Here is a 20,497-nt window from a genome sequence, read left to right on the forward strand (position 1 = left end):
TTGAAGAAAATGTGGGGTGATCCCTAATAAGCAAAGTATTTTAGGTATACTAAAAAACAGATCATAAAATTTGTGATATTACCACAAATTGCCTATCCCCAGACAGTAGGAAAAACCTGTCTCCATTGCTCTGAATCTGAGATGGTACAACTTATAAAACTTTGCAGCATATGGTTCTGCTAACTGAGGCATCTTGCACCTTCAAGACATAGGTGAAGGCTTGGTCAGGGCTTGATAAAGTATTGGTGAAGACTGAGTAGAAAACATCTGCAATTTTGTAATGTTGGTTGTAGTAGTAGTAGTAGTAGTAGTAATAATAATAATAATAATTTATTATTATTATTATTATTATTATTATTATTATTATTATTATTATTATTATTTAGTCCTCCTGTGTCCATGTTTCATCCCTGGCTTAAAGAGATTAATTAGTTAAATACAGTACATTTGAAGTGAGGTTTTTATTCTTTCTGATTACCCAATAGGAACAACCAACTTTTGAATTTATTAGGATTCTGCCGTACATCTGTTTCCTCCCACCCCAAAATGTAGCCACATACAGTACATGTGGGAGCTCATTTATTTGAAAGTATTGGAGGGGTAGTACCTCTGGTGGGGGACACCTCTCATGCTCCTTCTGTGATAATTTGCCCACTTTTGGTCCCCCACTCAGCTCTCACCTGCTCAGCAGGCAACAGCAGCCACACCCCAAGAACAGCTTCGACAGGCCAGCTAAACCAGGGGAGGGTTTAGTGATTTAGGGACTTCCCCTGCATGTGAAGCCAGGTTCCGGTGGATTCAATGGATGAGACGAAGAGTGGGTCCAACAGTCAAGAAGGCGGTTTCTGCCTGTGCTGTAGAGGGAAGTAAGGGGCAAGTGAGTCTCACCAACCTGGAAAGGTAGCCTGTCTAGGAGAAGGAAAACTCTGATCCTAAACCTCTGCTGCCTTGGAGGATATCTTCAGGAGAAAAGGCTAAGGAGTCAACCCTACACAAATCTGGAGTGTAGTCCCTAAGGTGGTTGCATGACACCTTCTACACCTTCTTCCAGCAACTCCTGCAGCCAAGCTGGTGGCAAATGTATTGCTTTGCTTTTGGACCACCACATCAGTGAAGTTGAATGGGGGGTGTCTTGTCATCTGGGCACTACAAGACCTCCATACATGCCGCGTAGGCTTGCACCCTGTAGAGGTCACTTCAGTGCTGCTAATGCAGCAATTTGACTTCACCCCTGGAGGCACATTTCATTGTCTCTCAAGACAAGTGCCAACAACCCAACTTCCACGTTATAATGTCTGTGTGCAAAGTTCTAAAGGTGTGTATGTTCCAGCTGGGTCCAGGAGGTTGCACAAGGCTGTGGTATCAACCACTTTAACAGAGGCAGTAACTGTCCTGCTCCTGAAGAAACCTAACTTGGACTTGGAAGATATAAACAAATAAAGGCTAATCGCTAGCATCTCTTTCCTGGTGGTTGCAAGTCTGCTCCAGATTCTCTTGTATTGAACTGCTTTCCTAGATTCATTGCAATTGGATTTTGGGTCTGGTTTTGGAATGGAAACTCTTAGTTGACCTGTGGGACAACTTTTGCCAAGAGACAGACAAACAGGCGTGTGGTCACATTAACTTTTTCAGCAAGTTTGATCCTGTCAACCTCTAGTCTTCTGGACAGACTATCAGAGTTGAGGGTTGTACCACAGTGGATCCACTCCTGTTTTGATAGTTAATTCCAGAAGATGGTGCATGGGGATTATTGCTCTGCCTCTTGCAGTTAAGTTGTGAGGTTTTATCCCCAATGCTGCTCAACATAAACTTGAAACTGATAGGTGAGGACACCCAGAGTTATGGACTGAGGAGTGTGAATCAACATGTGGCTGACACCCAGCCCTACCTCTCCTTTTAATGAAGTCCTGGGGAGGCAAGGGGTGTTCTGATATGGTGCTTGACTTGGTAATGGATTGGAGGGTCAATAAACAGAGATGCAGTTGAAGGCATACATTTCGGTGTTCAACCTTTTCTGGATCAGCTTCATGGGCTGGATCTAGCACTGTGCCTTGAGATACAGATGGCCTCAGTGGCTTTTGCTGATATCCCAACTGCAGCTTTATCTGGGCAGAAACAGTCTTGCTGCAGTTATCTACACTTTGGTAACCACCCATTTAAATTCCGGCAATACAATTCTATCTTGGGTTGGCTTTGCAAATGGTCTGGAAACTTCAATTAGTCCAAAATAGGGCAGCAAAGCTGTTTACTGGGACTGGCCATTATGATGACATTATGCCAGTGCTTTGCCATCTGCACTGGTTCCTAGTCCATTTCTGAGCTCAATTCAAAGTGCTGGTATTAACCTTTAAAAGCCCAAAACAGCTTGGGGCATTGCAGTGAGCCAGCACTATGGGAACCCTGCCAAGAATTGTCAGGGAGGGACAGAAGGAATTAAAGGCCTCTCTTTCGCTTACGGGTGTCCCTTCCTACACAGCTCTGTGAGCCATCTGTGCATTCACAGATCATACCCAGAATAAGAGAGGAAATTATGTACACATTGTCATGGAAGTGGGAAATGTTCACAATTCTTGATGTGCATCCTATCTGGTGAAAACTATAGTTGTGACTAGCAAAGCATATGCAAAGTTGACGAAAATTAATACAGATGTTTAAACTGAAGCAGCATCTCTAAGCAATTTCCCCTCAAACACTTAGCCATTTGGCAAATAATAATTGAATTTTATCCATCTGAAAGAAGAAGAATTGAAACCTTTCTCACTGTAAATGATGTTTTACTGAATCCATTTCTATTTACTTTTGATGAAGTTCATTTCAATTTCCTTTGAACCACTGCCCTGTATTTATGTGCATATGTGCATGTTTATTATGGAATTGTCAGGAAATAGAGACTCTTTTGTCAAAGCACTGAGTAATTGCTGGCACTTTTATAGTTCCTTTCTCTGATGTCCAATCGGACACGGCAAAATCATGTTATATTGTGGTTTGAATTGTTTTTTTGGTTTTTTTAAGTAAAAATATCCAGTCAGAATAGCAACTGTAATTCATGAAGAGAAGCTACATTTCACACACCTTGAATCCAGTCCTGGTGTTTTAAAGGTAGCACTAGGTACTGATAGGGGAGGGAAATTCCATTTTCATAGCACAGCCTTCTTGTTCCATATAATTTGAAAATATACAATCTAGAACCATCAATGACATATTTTCATCAATACAAGGCATCCAGCTTGTTTAGTGCTCTGTATGCCTAGGCCTAGTCAACAAGATAGGTTTGGGGTTGCACACCAAACCCTTCATTAGCTAAGATGGTTAATAATTATAACACTTTTCCTCCAGGGTTAGAACACTCTACATGCATTAGAATAATAGAATTGTAGCATTAGAAGGAACCCCGAGGATTATCTAGTCCAACCCCCTGCAATGCAGGAATATACAGCTGTCCTGCAACCTTGGTGGTATCAAGATATTCACCCAACAGATATCATTTATTTATTTATTAATACTCCACTTTTCTGTAACAAGTTACACCCAAAGTGCCTTACAAAGTACAAATCCAACAATCAATTAGGAATACAGTGGTACCTCGGGTTACATACACTTCAGGTTACGTACGCTTCAGGTTGCATACTCCGCTAACCCAGAAATAGTACCTCAGGTTAAGAACTTTGCTTCAGGGTGAGAACAGAAATCCGCTCCGACAGCGCAGTGGCAGCAGGAGGCCCCATTAGCTAAAGTGGTGCTTCAGGTTAAGAACAGTTTCAGGTTAAGAACGAACCTCTGGAACGAATTAAGTTCTTAACCCGAGGTACCACTGTACAATCTACAAAAATGGTCAACAGTATTTTAGTAAAGCAGAAAATTTGTTTCAAATTTCCAAAGATGGAGATAAATGGATATGTAAAACTGCAAACAGGAGTATTTGAATAAAATGCCACCAGCCAGACATTACACACTCCATGATCATGGGAGAGCCCATAATGTATGAATCTTAAAGCATACTCTGTTTCTTCCTCAACTTCACCAGTAGCTAGAGGCATAATGCAGCAGGAGGGCAGGAGACCTACACAAGTGACTAATTCTCTATCAAACCCCACACAAAATCCTAGTACTTTCTCTCTCTCCCCCTCCCCTGGATGCTTATGAAAAGAAACTTCTACATTTGGCAATATCCAGCAGAGCATTGATCCAGGCCTCTGAACAAAGAGCTGATTTGCATTACTAGCTCCTGAGAATTAATTCTGTAACCACTCTTTTGCCCCTTGAGGGACACTTCTCATTTATTCAGAGACCGAGAGAGGCTAATATTCCTCTACAAAAGCTAAATACATATTGAAGTCGAGATAATTCTTCTAATAAAATCTATCCAGAAAGGGGCTGTTAATGGGATCATCTCATGCTGCCTCATGCCCAGTACTTCTCCTAGTCCAATTTGGTCCATTTTAAAGTTCTTCTCTTTGTAGCAAATCCAAAGAGCTAGAGTTTCATTTCTTGTTAACCAAAATAAATATGTCAGTTCATTGGCTCATTTCAACTTGCCTTATCAGGAATGGGCAACCTTCTGGGCACCACATAGCAGTGGTGATTGGGGCTAGAGGCAAAAGTGGGTGGAGCATCATATTTCCCCTTGGTACCATTGGCTGTTTTCAGCGCAACCTCACACACTTCTCTCTATCCTCTATCCAGACAAGCAACGCTGGTTAATTTGGTTATCAGGAATGGGCAACCTTCTGGGCACCACATAGCAGTGGTGATTGGGGCTAGAGGCAAAAGTGGGTGGAGCATCATATTTCCCCTTGGTACCATTGGCTGTTTTCAGCGCAACCTCACACACTTCTCTCTATCCTCTATCCAGACAAGCAACGCTGGTTAATTTGGTTTGAGGAAAAATAGATATTGGGAAATAAAAAAGAGAATTTCCTGGATGACTAAGATGCAGATTTGGGGCAAGTGCTTTATGGTGAGAGAGCCTCAGCAGAGAATTAAAATAATAAAATCTGCAGCAAAGTAAAGTGGAAATACAGGATGTTAAAAGGGATATATTAAAGGTCTAAGTTGCTTTCAAAGTTTCCCACTACCCTTGCACTGGAAAAGTCCATATGTTTGGTAAGTTAAAAATGATTTACTTCCAAACTCTTCAAAGGTCAAATGTGCTTTCCCATACAGAATTCAGAAATGACAGGCAGTATAACTTTGGTCCACAAACGGTAAATGTCTAAATTATTTGTATAAATAATTTGTCTAAATTCATTGTTCTGTATGGGACAATGACAATAAAGATTATATCGTATATCGTATATCGTATATCGTATATCGTAGATCGTATATCGTATATCGTATATAGTATATCGTATATCGTATATCGTATATCGTATATCGTATATCGTATATCGTATATCGTATAGAAACAAAGATGGCTTGCTTAAGCCATGCGGCCTAAGCTTGGAGCATCCAGCTTAGACCTCCTTTCTGGTAGGGATCACATGGTGGAACAAAGAGTTTGGTAACTCTTCCTCCCAAGGTAAAGGGAAGGAAGCTAGCTAAGCCTGGCAGAACAGCTTACTCAGCTTAACCCCTTTCATGCATTAAATAGAGTTAAGCATGCTGGTTTTATGATGCTGATTATCCCATAAGCAAAAGACATTATCAGGGTTCAAGGACACATTCCACCCAGGCAAAAACACTAAGGCTGTGAAGCAGGGCCAGTGAGGGGTGTGGCCTGGGAAGAGTTGCAAGGGCCAAACAGAGTGGTCTGAAGGGCCATATATAATCCTTGGCCCTGAAGTTCCCCACCACTGTTCTATGTTGATCATATCAAGAGATCTTACTAACAGAGAACTTCCCAGCTTATATTTCCCATCAACCTTATACACAATTGTCAGGGAAGCTCCTATATTAGAGGTGCACTACTGCCAACCTAGCAGTTTGAAAGCTCGTCAAAGTACAAGTAGATAAATAGGTACTGCTCCGGTGGAAAGGTAAACGGCGTTTCCGTGTGCTGCTATGGTTCTCCAGAAGAGAAGCTGTACGCCAGCTCCCTCGGCCAATAAAGTGAGATGAGTGCTGCAACCCCAGAGTCGGCCATGACTGGACCTAATGGTCAGGGGTCCCTTTACCTTTACCTTACTTAATTACAAGGGAACAGGCTTTTCCAGCTGTGATTCCCCAGACAGGAAATGTGCTCCTTGAAGAGGATTAGAAGGAAAAGCATATAGATGTGTTATCAAGGTCCTGGTGAGCTACCCAATGTCATTAGCATGTTGTGTTGAATTTGGCTTGGTGGGTCACAAATTGTGCTGGATGCCTTTGTGGAGTTTAAAATGGCCTTAATTTAAATGACAAAAAATGCTACAGTCGGGCAAGTGAAGTGATATCTTCAGTGGCACAATGGTATATCCTCACTTCCTGGTGGTTTTTAGAAGTTGTATTCATTAAGAGGGCTAGATCACTGTCCCTGGAAATTTGACACTAAATATTTATTTCATATACTCAGCTAGCATGCCCATAGTATCTAATAACAAATCCAGTAGTTTAAATTTCAGAGCCCCAGTTGGCAGATATTTGAACCACAATCTGTCCAGGGAAACAAAGAGGGAAGCCAGGGGCTGTTTTCCAAACTTTTGATGTGCTCATCTGTTTAGACAGTGAACTACTATAAGCAAACGAGGTGCCATTTGGAGCCCCAGCTGCAGTAAGGTGGTGGCTGCAGATGCTCAGTGCCTAGGAGTACCAGGCAGTGGGCTCCATCCAATAGCAACAGAGAACAGGTGCAGTGTGCCACTGCCAACAAAAATAAAGTCATCCAAATGACAACATTGGCCGTTGAACAGATAATCAATGAGCATTTGCACTGGGTTTTCACAACCCAAGATCTCTCTATCCCATTGTCCAACCAAAGCAGAGGGCCAAGATGGCAGCCACAAGTGAGGCAAAAACTTCTGGCTTTTCTGCCTGCTAAATGATAGCAGATGGTAAACTACACGAGAATGGCTCTTCCATTGCTTTGGGCTCTTGTTTATAATCAGTCTGGGACTAGGCAGCTGGGTTAGACTTAGATGTTCATGAAGTCACTTGGTACCATGGCATATCTTTAGTTCAGTGTTCTAAACCTGATGAGAGAAGAGACCAAATGACAGTGTTGCCATATGGCACCTCCAACTTTAGCCTCACCATTTGACTGGGCAATAGAAAATGGCAATCTTCTGGCACCGCAGACTGGTGATCAATGGTGACCAAGATCCTAGTCAACACAAATTTATTCATTTATTATTTTTAAAAATATATACCCCATTTCCAATACAATGGTACCTTGGGTTAAGAACTTAATTCATTCTGGAGATACGTTCTTAACCTGAAACCATTCTTAACCTGAAGCACCACTTTAGCTAATGGGGCCTCCTGCTGCCGCCGTGCCGCTGCTATGCGATTTCTGTTCTCATCCTGAAGCAAAGTTCTTAACCCGAGGTACTATTTCTGGGTTAGCGGAGTCTGTAACCTGAAGCATCTGTAACCTGAAACATCTGTAACCCAAGGTACCACTGTACATGTTTGAAAGTGGGTTATAGTAAGAGTTAAACAAAAGAGTTATACAAAATTTAAAAAGTTTTTTTATTTAAATTTAAAACAACTAGGAGTTAGATAGAGTTGGGTCCATTATGCTGAAGGCACTTCTCCCTGTTGACAAAAGTCATGCTTCTGGTGCATGGGGGGTACTAACAGTGCTCCCCCATATGCTCACGGGACATAAAGGGTGATGCAAAATTGGATTAGAATGACTGGTAGAGCCCTGCAGTGGTAGGATGCACTAAATCACTGCAGGCTTCAGGAATAGAAATTACATTTTTTTAATGATTCTCTAACTTAGAATGACAACAGCCAACACACAAAAGAGTGGGCTGGACTAGAGAGTCTCTCTTTCTCTCTTTCTTGAAGACCTTTCTCTCACTTTCCCCCATATCCTTCTAAAGCCAGTGTTCACATTTGTGAACAAACAAAAAGAGAATTTTGCAGAACAAAATTATTCTAGAGATTTCATTAAGAACCAATATTCTTCACTGCTGTTTCACTTTAAATTGTGGTGGGGTTATATTGTCTGCCATTAAAGGGGTTGGCGTGTGCCATCCCAGAGAGATTACACCTCCTCTTGAGACCGAGTAGAAAGTGTTCTGAGAATTTGGGGGTTGAAATATGCGATAACAAGTGTCATTTCCTTTCACTACAAAGTTCTGTCTCATCATGAAACAGCAAGGCAGAGATGCACAGAAGGGCCATGTTTTTCTTCAAAAGTTCCTTCGAAGCTTGAAAGCAGAAGGGTTTTCTATCTTTCCCTCTGTTGTCATTTTTGTTTTAAGATAGTTTGTTTCAAGCAAGTTCAGAGCATTAGTCACCATTGTGTTTCATTCTGCAGTGACAGCATCTGAAGCCCTATGCAGAATGTCTTGGCTTCTTTCCTTCTCCTACATATGCAGCGCTGGCTGCCTAGAAATCTGTACAGGAAAAAGTGCCATCAAATTTTGAGTAATTGGAACAAGGAAGGAGGGTAGCGTACGCGAGGATTTGACATGTCTTTCGTACTGTAATGCAGTAATGGGCTCATTCATTACTCATGGAGCGCTATGACAGGGCAAAGGGCCAGGAACAATGCTTTAAGGTCACTTGTGCGGGTGACCTGCCAAATAGCAAAAATGAAAAAGGAGTCTGAGATAGTGGCCCATTACAGAGGAAGAGTTCCCATTCTATGAAAAAGAAAGGAGATTGGGAAGATGATGCTAATTAGTACAATTTCTTCATTTAGTTTGATTTTAAGTCCATCCTGTCACCCAAAGTTAGGTAACAATATTGTGGAAATGAAATTCAGCCACTACAAATGAAAAAAGAACCATTTGCTCATCCTTTCTCACAATAGGTAGAATTAAAGAACTGTAGAGTTGCAAGGGGCCATAAGGGTCATCAAATCTAACCTCCCGCAATGCAGATATTTCAAACAAAACATCAATGGCAGATGACCACCCAACTCTGCTTACAAACCTCCAAGGAAGGAGAGTCCACCACCTCTCGTGGGAGTCTCTGTTCCACTGTTGAACAGTTCTTGTTGTCAGAAAGTTGTTCCTGATGTTTAGTCAGAATCTTCTTTCTTGTAACTTGTATTTGCAGCACACTGATCTCGCCACCATCTTGCCTCCCTCCTCCTACCTCCCAGTAAGTAGCAGCGGCATGACCGACTAAAGGTCAAGTGAGTGGCACTGCCTCACTACACCTTCCTCAACTGGTGACTGAGGGTCTTTTTCTGTGAAACAATGCTTTTGTTGTTGTTGTTGTTTAGTCGTTTAGTCGTGTCCGACTCTTTGTGACCCCATGGACCAGAGCACGCCAGGCACTTCTGTCTTCCACTGCCTCCCGCAGTTTAGTCAAACTCATGCTGGAAGCTTCGAGAACACTGTCCAACCATCTCATCCTCTGTCGTCCCCTTCTCCTTGTGCCCTCCATCTTTCCCAACATCAGGGTATTTTCCAGGGAGTCTTCTCTTCTCATGAGGTGGCCAAAGTATTGGAGTCTCAGCTTCACGATCTGTCCTTCCAGTGAGCACTCAGGGCTGAATTCCTTAAGAATGGATAGGTTTGATCTTCTCGCAGTCCATGGGACAAGAGTCTCCTCCAGCACCATAATTCAAAAGCATCAATTCTTCGGCGATCAGCCTTCTTTCATACATCACTACTGGGAAAACCATGGCTTTAACTATACAGACCTTTGTTGGCAAGGTGGTGTCTCTGCTTTAAAAACAATGCTACATCATGCCAAAAGCATTGTGGAGGAATATGGTGGTCCACTGGGACACCAAGAAGTAGCAGAATAAGAACAAAACACCATCGCCGCCGCCACCATTACCACTTGTCATGGTAATCCTTCCCCAGGTCTGTTGGTCTGTGTGTCTTTTTTTCCTTTCCTTTTGCCCATACCATTTCCTGGACAAAACAGCTGTAGATAAAAGTTTCTTCTCAGCTCTAGTTTAGATAATATCAAAAGCTCCTTGAAAGTCTTTGGCCTGCCAGTCTCTGTTTTTTAAGTTACAGGATGTGAAACTCCTCATTTCCAGTTGCTACTCATTTGTAGGAGAATTGGAGTTGAAAAGCGAAGAGAAAGTGTTAGTGCAAAAAGTTCACATTGTCAGCTAGCACAAGAGGTGACACTGTGTCATGTGTTTACAGCTTCTGTCTTACAGACGGTTAAGGCAAAATTTCCATGCTTTTTGGCACATGAGTGAATTTGTATAAGCATCTTAGCTATTGTCTTAAACCTTTTTATCATAGAAAGTATACTTAAAAAACAAAACAAACAAAAAAACACCCACCCCTGACAAACTATTACAGGTAGGTAAGATGGTTATTCTCGTTATTTTGCAGTATATAAAGGAGGAAAAATGGGGACTGTGTTTGGGGAAAAAATTGAAGGTAAAAAGTTCACTGAGAGAGGAAAAAAGGCAGAGCATTGAATTGCTGAACTCTCTCTCCTCATATATATATCTCTTATAGGCAGCAGAAGTGCTACATATGTCTTCGAATTATGAAAGGAACTGTTCTCATGAAGAATGATGGTTCTTCCACGTTCCAGCCCTAAATCTAAGCCACATGTTCCCATTCTGTTGTGACTGGCAGAGATTCTCTGTGGCTGGAGGTAAGCTTGGAGCTGGTTCCAGGAATCCACTTTTGGCTGGCAAGAGAATGCAAGTCGGCACTGGCTAAGTGTTTGCTGTACAGGCTGGCTGTACAGTTGGTGCTAGGCCCAATTGTTTCCCTTGTAGCGTAGTCACACTGCATACATAATTGCACACTGCACTTCATTAGCCTCTCTGTATCAGGAAGCTGGCCCATTTCCCTGCTTAACATTTAATCAGAGGTTTTACTGCTCATGAACATTTTAACAGGAGCAGATAGAGCTTGGAACTTTGCACATTTTGATTTAATTACCACTAACAGACAGATGTCAATTTCAGCTATTTTCACTCCTCTGTGCAGCCAAGTTTATGACAGTTTTTTTAAAAAATGAAAAAGAAGGTCTGGAGATCAAACTCCAGGCTGCAAGTGAAAACAGTTTTCAGAGCTTGTTAGAAAGGCATCGTCACCCTTGTTTCCTGCCAGACTGATCAAAAACGGAAAATAGGCCATCCTCTGTCACTTTCTATCTTTTGCCTCAAAGTGAAGTTCCTCCACTAGATACCTTAGAAGCTGGTTAGTGCAGTTCACAATATTGTGAAATAAGAACACCTGGCTTTAAGTCACTTTTAACTTCATGGACTTTCAGTGATCAAAATTGGCTTACATCAAAGAATGTCAATGCTTCATTCTTAAAACTGCTGTATCATAGGACATACAGAGCTGCAGTTATAAAGCAGCTGAGGTTAAGTTAGAGTTGCGGGGATGTTAATCTGCCATGGCAGACAGATAGATCAGTATGTGTGTTAGGATCATGCTGTTCAGTGGGTTGTATATTGAGCTGTGAGGAAAGAGAAGAGGCCTCCAGTTCAAATGCAAATGCAAATGCAAATGTTATTTAGTTTATGTTAATTAACTTCAGTTTATGTTAATTAACTCACAGAGGATTTAGTGCACGGTGCACCACTTGATGGAAAGCAATCTGGTGGTGCTTGTGGTAAGTAGAATGTTTAAAGCACACTGCAATGGGCACTTTAAGCTCTTTCTAGTGCACCAGAACAACAGGAATCCAAAAGTTTTTTTCTACACGTGATAAATTCTACTGTAACATAAAGTCCAAGCTTGCTCCCAAATGAGGAGCAAGAAAACATCATAGGGAAATCACCTCAAAAGGGTTGCAGTGGAAACACCAGAATTAAATATGGGAAGTGGGAATAGAAGAAGCAAACGTGGGGCGGGGCAGGCAAAAGTATGTTCAGAATGTCTTTCACAAGGCTCCAGCATGGAATGAATTTGGGAAGGTGAGCTACTTGGGCAGGGGAGGGAACTGCTCCCACTTCTAGAGGTGTCAACGAAGATACATTTACATGATGCATTGCCTCACACACATCCCCCCCCCCTAAAATTAATGCGTAAGCAAACAAAATGTTTTGCCCCACCATAAATAAGTGAAAATCATGGAAAACGGATACTTCTCCCTTGGGCATCCATTTAAATCACAATAAATGAACCAAACTGGAATGTTGGTCTGACTGCTCAGGTTTACAGCACAAGGCAGAGAAGCAGGACTTTCTCTTTTGACTTGGACAAAACAGACTTACTAAGGTAAAAGTAAAGGTAAAGGACCCCTGGACGGGTTTGTCCAGACTATGGGGTTGTGGCGCTCATCTCGTTTCAAGGCAAGGGAGCCGGCGTTTGTCTGCAGACAGCTTTTCTGGATCATGTGGCCAGAATGACTAAACCACTTCTGGCGCAACAGGACACGGTGATGGAAACCAGAGTGCACGGAAATGCCATTTCGCTTCCTGCTGCAGTGGTATTTATTTATCTACTCATGCTAGTATGCTTTCAAACTGCTAGGTTGGCAGGAGCTGGCCAAAGCAATGGGAATCAAACTGATGACCTTATGGTCAGCAAGCCCAAGATGCTTGGTGGTTTAGACCACAGCGCCACCCGCATCTCACAGACCCACTATAGCCCTATTCAGTGTGGAATAGGGAGCAGGAACAGATCAAATAGCCCCACCCCTAGTTTTGTGCGAGGAATATGCATATCTGCAGTGATGGAGCACATGTAAGACATAATTGGTGTTCTAATTGGAAGAGAACCTTAGTACACACTGCTTTTAGTGAAAATGCTCTGTTGCTGTAGATGGTCACTGTCTTCATGTGAAAAATAGGGGATGTGGCACTTCGGCACGTCCCTACTGCTGCTCTTCCTCAGTGAATACAGGAGAAGAAAAATGCCCAAATAGGACTTCACTGGCTATATTCTGAAGATAGACAAGGCAGGTGAATCATTTTGTGTCTTACTCTACAGGCTTCTCTACCTACTACCTGCAAGAGAGAGAGAGAGAGAGGGAGGGAGGGAGGGAGAGAGAGAGAGAGAGAGCGCGCGCGCGCGCGCCAGTGTGGTGTAGTGGTTAAGAGCGGTAGACTCGTAATCTGGTGAACCGGGTTCACTTCCCCGCTCCTCCACATGCAACTGCTGGGTGACCTTGGGCTAGTCACACTTCTCTGAAGTCTCTCAGCCTCACTCACCTCACAGAGTGTTTGTTGTGGGAGAGGAAGGGAAAGGAGATTGTTAGCCGCTTTGAGACTCCTTAGGGTAGTGATAAAGTGGGACATCAAATCCAAACTCTTCCATTCTTCCTCCTCCTCCTCCTCCTCCTCCTCCTCTTCTTCTTCTTCTTCTTCTTCTTCTTCTTCTTCTTCTTCTTCTTCTTCTTCCTGATGGCCCACTTGTTTTAGCTGAGATTGGTTTGAAGACCTAACAGCAACAAATTAGGTGATGTAGTTCCTTTTAAATGTATATCTGTCCTCCTCCTTTGATGAAGTGGGGCTCTTCCATTTATTCCATGATACTAGAGCTGCCACTACAAATGTATAAATGACATTGGAGAGATACTAAGTTTAAATAAAAACTGAATGAAAGGACAAATGTAAATCCTAAGACTTCAAGAACAAGGTGACATTCCGGATTATTGCTCAACTGCTAATATTTCATCTTCAGAGCACTCAATTTGTAAAAGCAACAGCATTTGTTGATGTTCCTGTGATTACCTTATTTCCTCTGTAAAAATGTTCTTCATTTTTATATTTATATATGTGAATAAAATGACTCTGTATTTACCTTTGTTGTTTCCTTGCTTGGTGAGTAATGAAATGCTAACACCGTGAAAGGCGACAGGAAAGAAATACCTCTATTGACTGTACCAAGTTATTGCCAGATATTCTCACGAACACATTGTCTATGCCTTAAGCACAGCAAACAACACCAGTAAGTGGCATGAAGGGGAAAAGAGAAATGAAATGAATATAAAGCAATTTATCTGGGAAGAATGAAGCTCTGTCAGCCAAAGAGGAGAAGTCTCTAAACAGTTGTCATTAAGTACATTTGAGTTTCAGGTACTGCCTTTTTTGTTTACCAGCTATATGGAAAAGATAGTACAGCAGAGTATCAGAGAACCAAATATTTTGGGTAGTGTATGTATGTCTTATCAAGTTTATATTCTGTCCATAAAAAATATCTAAGGTGGGTCAGGACTTCATGGCTGCCATGATAACCATGAGCCACAGATCACTGACTCAGCACACACACTAGGCCTTGTTTTCTCAACTGGGTGGAAAAAAGATGATATTGACATTGGCCCCTTGTCATCGTCAGTTCACTTCCTGCAGAAATTTAAGCTTTCGGGTGTTGAAATTTTGCACCTTGCCTTGGGACACTGTTTACTTTGCTCCTCCTTTTTTCCAGCTTTGATGACAACCTCTTGCTCGTCTGCCTTTGACCTCACATTTACTTCTGGTCCCTCCAGGCCTGTGTTGCTACCTTGGAACTAAACTTTTTGCACACTTGCCTTTGGCCCTTTTGCTCCTTGTCTCTGTCTCACCCGGTACCCGACTCCAGCATGTTTGTGACAAATGTCTGTTGCCCTTCAGATCCTCATCCAGCTTAGACCCCAGCTGCAGCCAATTTTAAAACTAAGTCTGGCAAGAGTCAGAGGAGAAACATAATAAATATCAATTAGTGAATGATTGATTGACATTAATAAATTACATAAAGTCTTGCAACATTCCCTATTTACTAAATAGGTAAAGAAATTTTAAAAAGCAAGCAAGGCAGGTGTGTTTAGCAACCTAATCATGGTGGCTCATTTTAGAAGAAAACATAATGCAGATCTGAACTCTCATGAGAACCAAGAATGGAAAGGCAAAAACCACTGTAGATTTGTCTGGAAGGGCAAATGAATGGGTGTTGCCAAAAAGTGAATGTATGATCACCTGGCTTGGAAAGAGAACATAATAGAATTGGCAAATCCAGTGATTAAAGGGAACCTTTCACAGACACTGAAGTGATTACTGCTATCAATTTGCCTTTGGGCTGGCACAGTTTATCCTTGCCTAAAATGGATGTGACTTCTTAAAATGGCTGTCCATTTGTTTCCAGAGAACCACACACATTAATTAGTGTAAGACAATTTTTTGTCACAATAGGAAATACACATTGCTTCTGTTGTGGTTCTAGTTCAGGAAGCAATAAGCTAATGAATTTGTTTAAAGAAAGCCAAGTTAAATGACATGATGTTGACTCCTCTGTTTTGTATGTGCACACATTTCGGGCCCTTCCTTTGGAGCATGCAGATTTACAAATTGGCAGTTCCATCTAAGGTGGTTGCAGGTATTGCTTTCCATCAGGGTGGAAAATGCAGGAAGGAAGGCTTGGGTTGCTTTTGCTATTTGCACTTTGGCTTTCCTGCCTTCTGTTGGTTGTTAGATTGTCACCAGGTGGCTCTCAGTTGCAAATGCATTCATTTGTACAAATAAATGAACAGTAACAATTAATTACACACTCTGTGAGCGCAACTCAGTGGGAAGGCAGGGACTGTGCAGACTTGCACTGTCTTTCTTGTCCCAAAGGCGTGATCAGGAACTTCATTATCAGGCTGTGCAACCTTTGGATATTCCCACCAGCTTTCTTTCATTCTTATTTATTTTAAAGCAACAATTCCATAACTTTATATCTGATTGCTAGAAATATGCATGCACGAAATGGTGTTTGTTTGTTTTTTGTTTTGTGGGGGAGAAAGCGGAAGGAAGAAGATGGCACTGCTGCTAAAGTCTGCCCTTGGAGAATAAATTATTACCACATGAAATGTGTAGATCCTTACAAACTACCATGCAGGCCTGTTGATGTAAGAATAGATCATTATTTGGATTGCTTCAACCAATAGCACTGACATGGCAGTGTGGGCAAACAAAGCTGTTGACTGTGAAGGCAAAGGAAAAGAATGAAAATAGTATAGAGGGCAGGATTGAAAAAAATATTTGTTTACCCCAAATATATGAAATATGTGCAAATGGCTTCTTGAAATTCTCCATCCCATGTATGGACACAGAATTATGATTATGCTATGCTCTTTCTAGGACATGGGAGGTGTGGAGTGAGAACAGCCAGGACAAAATTATGGCTGAGAATATCCAGGAGAACAAGTGCCACTAGGAGGCTGCCTCTCCTCTCTGCCTTTCAGGAAAAAAATATTATGGCAAAAGGAGACCAGCCTGTTTTTCCCCCCATTGGCCAGTGAAGGAGCAGTTGCTTCAATGCTTGCTTTCCACTTCCCAAAGTTGGCCCTACCATTCAACAGATGGGATGTAGCTGCCTCAGGTGGCAGGTGCAGGAGTGGCAACAGTGGCAGCAGCCCCCTGGCCATCCCTTCTGATCCTTCTGGACATTCCCCTCTGTGAGAGGACAGAGTTGTGTATGCTATGCATCCAACATTCCCCAAACTAGCCTGCTAACCTCTTGTGCAGTTGATGATGTAGTACCAGGGCCAGCGAAGTAAGATTCAGCTGCCAGTTCGTTCAGCTTCTGTACAGGGGTGGGGGGTGGGATCAGGCAGCAAAATGCCATGGGACAGCTCTCCACCTTCCCTCCTTATTCTTTATCCCTTATGTATTCTGTCTATTGGATTAGGAGTTGGCAGGCATGGGCTGTCTTTTCTTTTTATATGTTTAGAAAATGTTATACTTGTTAAATAATAAATAATACCTAAGAATTTCTACTGTAGTAGTAGCAGGAACTTTACCTGGATGCCTGTATCATGGAGGCATACAGATCTCGTGGTGCTCTCCAGCTTCTGTTACAAAACATGCATGGAGCATTCTGAGGAACAAGGGACTCTCTGACATCTAATTTTCTTCCACCCTTGTGGGATAACTGGTAAGATTGCCACCAGCAATCTCAGACAATATCAATTGGTAGAGCATGAGACCACCAGATATCTCACAAAATGAAGGGAGCTGCAGGTAGGGATGGACAAATCTGTCAACAACTGTTTTGTTTCAGTTTCCTATTCTCTTCTGATCTTATTTCAGTTCTCCACATTTCCACATCAGTTGTTAATAAAGCAATGTACTGTTAAAAAAACGCAATCGGGAAGATGTGGAATTTGTGATATCTTCCACTGCACAGCAATGCAAAATTTAGAAACTACTCAATAATCTCCCTCCCTCATCTCCATTGAGTAATCCATTAGAACTGTTTAAAGATCAAACCACACATATTTCTCAGTAGTTGTCCAGAAACATTTGTAAACATTTTTAAAAATAATTTGAGAAATATTAAGAAACTCTCATTAGTTTTTGTTGAATCCATAGAGCTGTATGGAACAACTATCGTATTATATGTGAAAATTATGGAAACCAGATTCTCTTGACATAATTTTTACACTGGCATGCTGCTTAGTTATTAATGTATTGCTTTTCTACTGTTTTGTTGTTTGTTATTACCCTCTAGTGTGTTTCTGGGCTGTGTTGTGCTGTGATGACAGCACATATGCACTCATTCCTGATTGCTGGCTCTGTTGAAATGGTACCAAATGCAATATTATTTGCACCTTGCCAGCTTTGCTGGGATGAGTAAAATTGGACAAAAGAGGAAAATCCTTTGACATAAATATCTGCAGTGCATGGAGAAATAGCTTAGTGTTCAGAATTAAAAAATAAAACAATAATGGTTTCCTGATTAGCAAAGATCAATGAAAAGTGAATGGTTCAACATCAAGGATGAATCTGTCCGGAGGTCAAATGAGGGACTACCTCAGGCAGCAAATCTTAGGAACATTAAAGGATGAGAAATTCTCTTTTTAATTATTATTTTATTTTATTTTATTTTTAATCTGAGTTCAAAAAGATGACCTTCTGTGTGTGCTTTTATATTATTCTGTAAAGTAAAATAATCCTTATTTACAAAACTGATTTTGTGGGGTCTTGTGAAGGAGATGGAGAGTAAACAATTTCCTTTAATAATGTGCACCATCTCATAGTTATTAGTAGTAAATGGCATACCAATTTTGGGTTGCATATCATGGGTCTTAGCATGGGCATGCCTTGATTTGCTCAGGTGACTGACCCTGACATCTATTTCAGCTAAAAAAGAAAAAAAGAAAAAAAATTAAATAAAGAAATACATGGTAGCTATTTATTGAAACTTGCTGACTTGTGCGACATCTTCAAGAGAAGAAGAGGCTAAGGAGTAAACCCTACACAAATCTGGAGTGGTGTCCCTAAGCTGGTTGGATGGCGCCTTGTACGCCTCCTTCCAGCAACTCCTGCAGCCAAGCTGGTGCCAAACATATTGCTCTGCTTTCCTTTGGACCATGTTAGCGAGGCTGTGAGGGGCAGCCAGGACCTCCATACACACAGCCCTGGAGAGGACACTTTGTTGCTGCTAATGCAGCAAAAACATCTTGGGAGGCAGCGCTTATGAGTTACCAGCCTCTGCAGCCACAGCAGGCGCTGTGATTCTCCAGCAGTGTGACTTCATCCCGGGAGGCACATTCCATCCCCTCCTGAGACAGACAGACACGAACAAAAATTGAAGCGGAGATAATAGCTGGAATGATTTCTTTTACATTGCAGGGTTTTAAGCAGAAGGATTGTGTAGTGGTGGATTTTCAGGAGTTTGAACTAAATTACCTCCAAGGTCCTATTAGACTCTACAGTCACATCTGTACCCTCCAAACCTTTTAAAGTGTCTCTAGATTATTGTAGTTACAATAGATCTTCTTGCTGGATTTTGTTTAGGTTGTTTTGGTGTCTGAATGAAGCTTTCCTTCCGAACTGTTGTTAAGTAACTGTACCAGCTTCCTCTCTGGCGGATACATGCACCCACTGTTGCATGTGGCGATCTGTGAATGTGAGCCAATATGTTTCTTGTTCAACCTAATTGGAGTTATTTTCTCATAGCATACCCTGCAGCTTATGCATTCTTTGTTTAATGGTTTATCCCCCCCACCCCCGAGATAGATGGCATTTGTTTTCATATGAAGCATCCCTCGGCATCATTACACAATGTAAAAGTAATACAACTGCCTTTTTTATTATGACTTTCCATTGATTGCGGCTTATTTATAGCATGTGAAAGTAAAAGGCTGTCAAGTGTGTACTGTATGTAATTACTTCCCAAGGCTTTTATTGGTTTTAAAGGATGTAACCATTAGAGAAATCACAAGTACGCTTCCTATTTGTTCATCATTTCAATTTATGTTGCGGATTTAGTCAAAGACTAAGGTTTAATGTGGAATAGTTATTATTGTTTACCCAAGGTAAACAATAATAACTATTTATTCCATTGTGAACCTTACTCTTGGACTAAACATAAATTGAAATGGCCAGCAAATATGATCGGGGATGTGGTTTCAACAGCTGCCAAACACCATTCAGCAGTAACTGGTTTTCTAGAACAGGAAGTCTAAAGCCATTACAAATCCACATAGCTTGAACAGAGAAGAATACTCCTCAAGTAAGGAGAAAACAAATCCTAGTGTAGCTGCCATGGTGCCCAAACACCCTGAATGGGGCACACATGTGCAATAACAACAGAGACAGTCATAGACTGGGTGTTGTTCCGGAATAGATTATGTTCTCACTGCCAGTCCCGTTTCCAGTAATTTGTGTAAAGCGTGTGTGTGTTTGTGGAGGAGGGTAGGGATGATCCTGTCCTTGCTGAAAGTGGTTCTAGACTTCAGAAGGATTCTACGCTCCCTTTCCTAATGCATCAGGTGCATAATAGGATTGAGAAACTCCATTTATGCAATATTGTCACACTTTAAAATGGATCAGTTTGGGGCATCCAACAGATGACTTCAAATTATTATTCTAAGTTTAACAGAACCCATCCCAAATAGGTTGCAGGGTTGTTGTTTTTTGTCATCACTAGGCCGAATATATGATATTGACCATACTGATTAAATGGGTCACTATGCATCAGGAAAGGAGAATCTGTAGTCCTTCAGGTGTTGTTGGACTGCAACTCCCATCACGCCTAACCATTGGCCATCTTGGCTTGGGATGATGGGAGTTGAAGTCCAACAACATCTGGAGAGCCACAGGTTCCCTGCTGTACAGGATGTAGTTGCAGTGGCCTAGGAAGTATCTTTATTTATTTATTTAATCAAGAAATTCAGGATAATGAAATCAGCTATCCAAACAAATGTTGCAGAATGTGAGTCATTTTATTGCCTTGTAAGATTACGTTTCCTGTTACGATTCAGGGATGACAAATGCAAACATGTTATAGGAGCTCACTTCACCCAAATGTATCCCTCCAAAATGAGTGCTACAGAATCAGTGAGCACCTTCCACTGCCTTGGTGATTGACATATACGAGAGATGGCAATCAAGTGTGCAAACCAGCACTATGGTGTGTTTCTCCTGTGGCTCGTTTACACTGCTGTGTTAAGTTTCTTCTTTGCTTCTTTTATGCAACAGCCGAAGTCTCCAAGCTGACTTTATAGTTTGAGGATAGAAGCGGAGCTGGCTTTCATACCATTTCGCTCTTGATATGCA

Source organism: Podarcis erhardii (assembly GCF_964252035.2).
Source record: "Podarcis erhardii genome assembly, chromosome: 1".
NCBI lineage: Eukaryota > Metazoa > Chordata > Lepidosauria > Squamata > Lacertidae > Podarcis > Podarcis erhardii.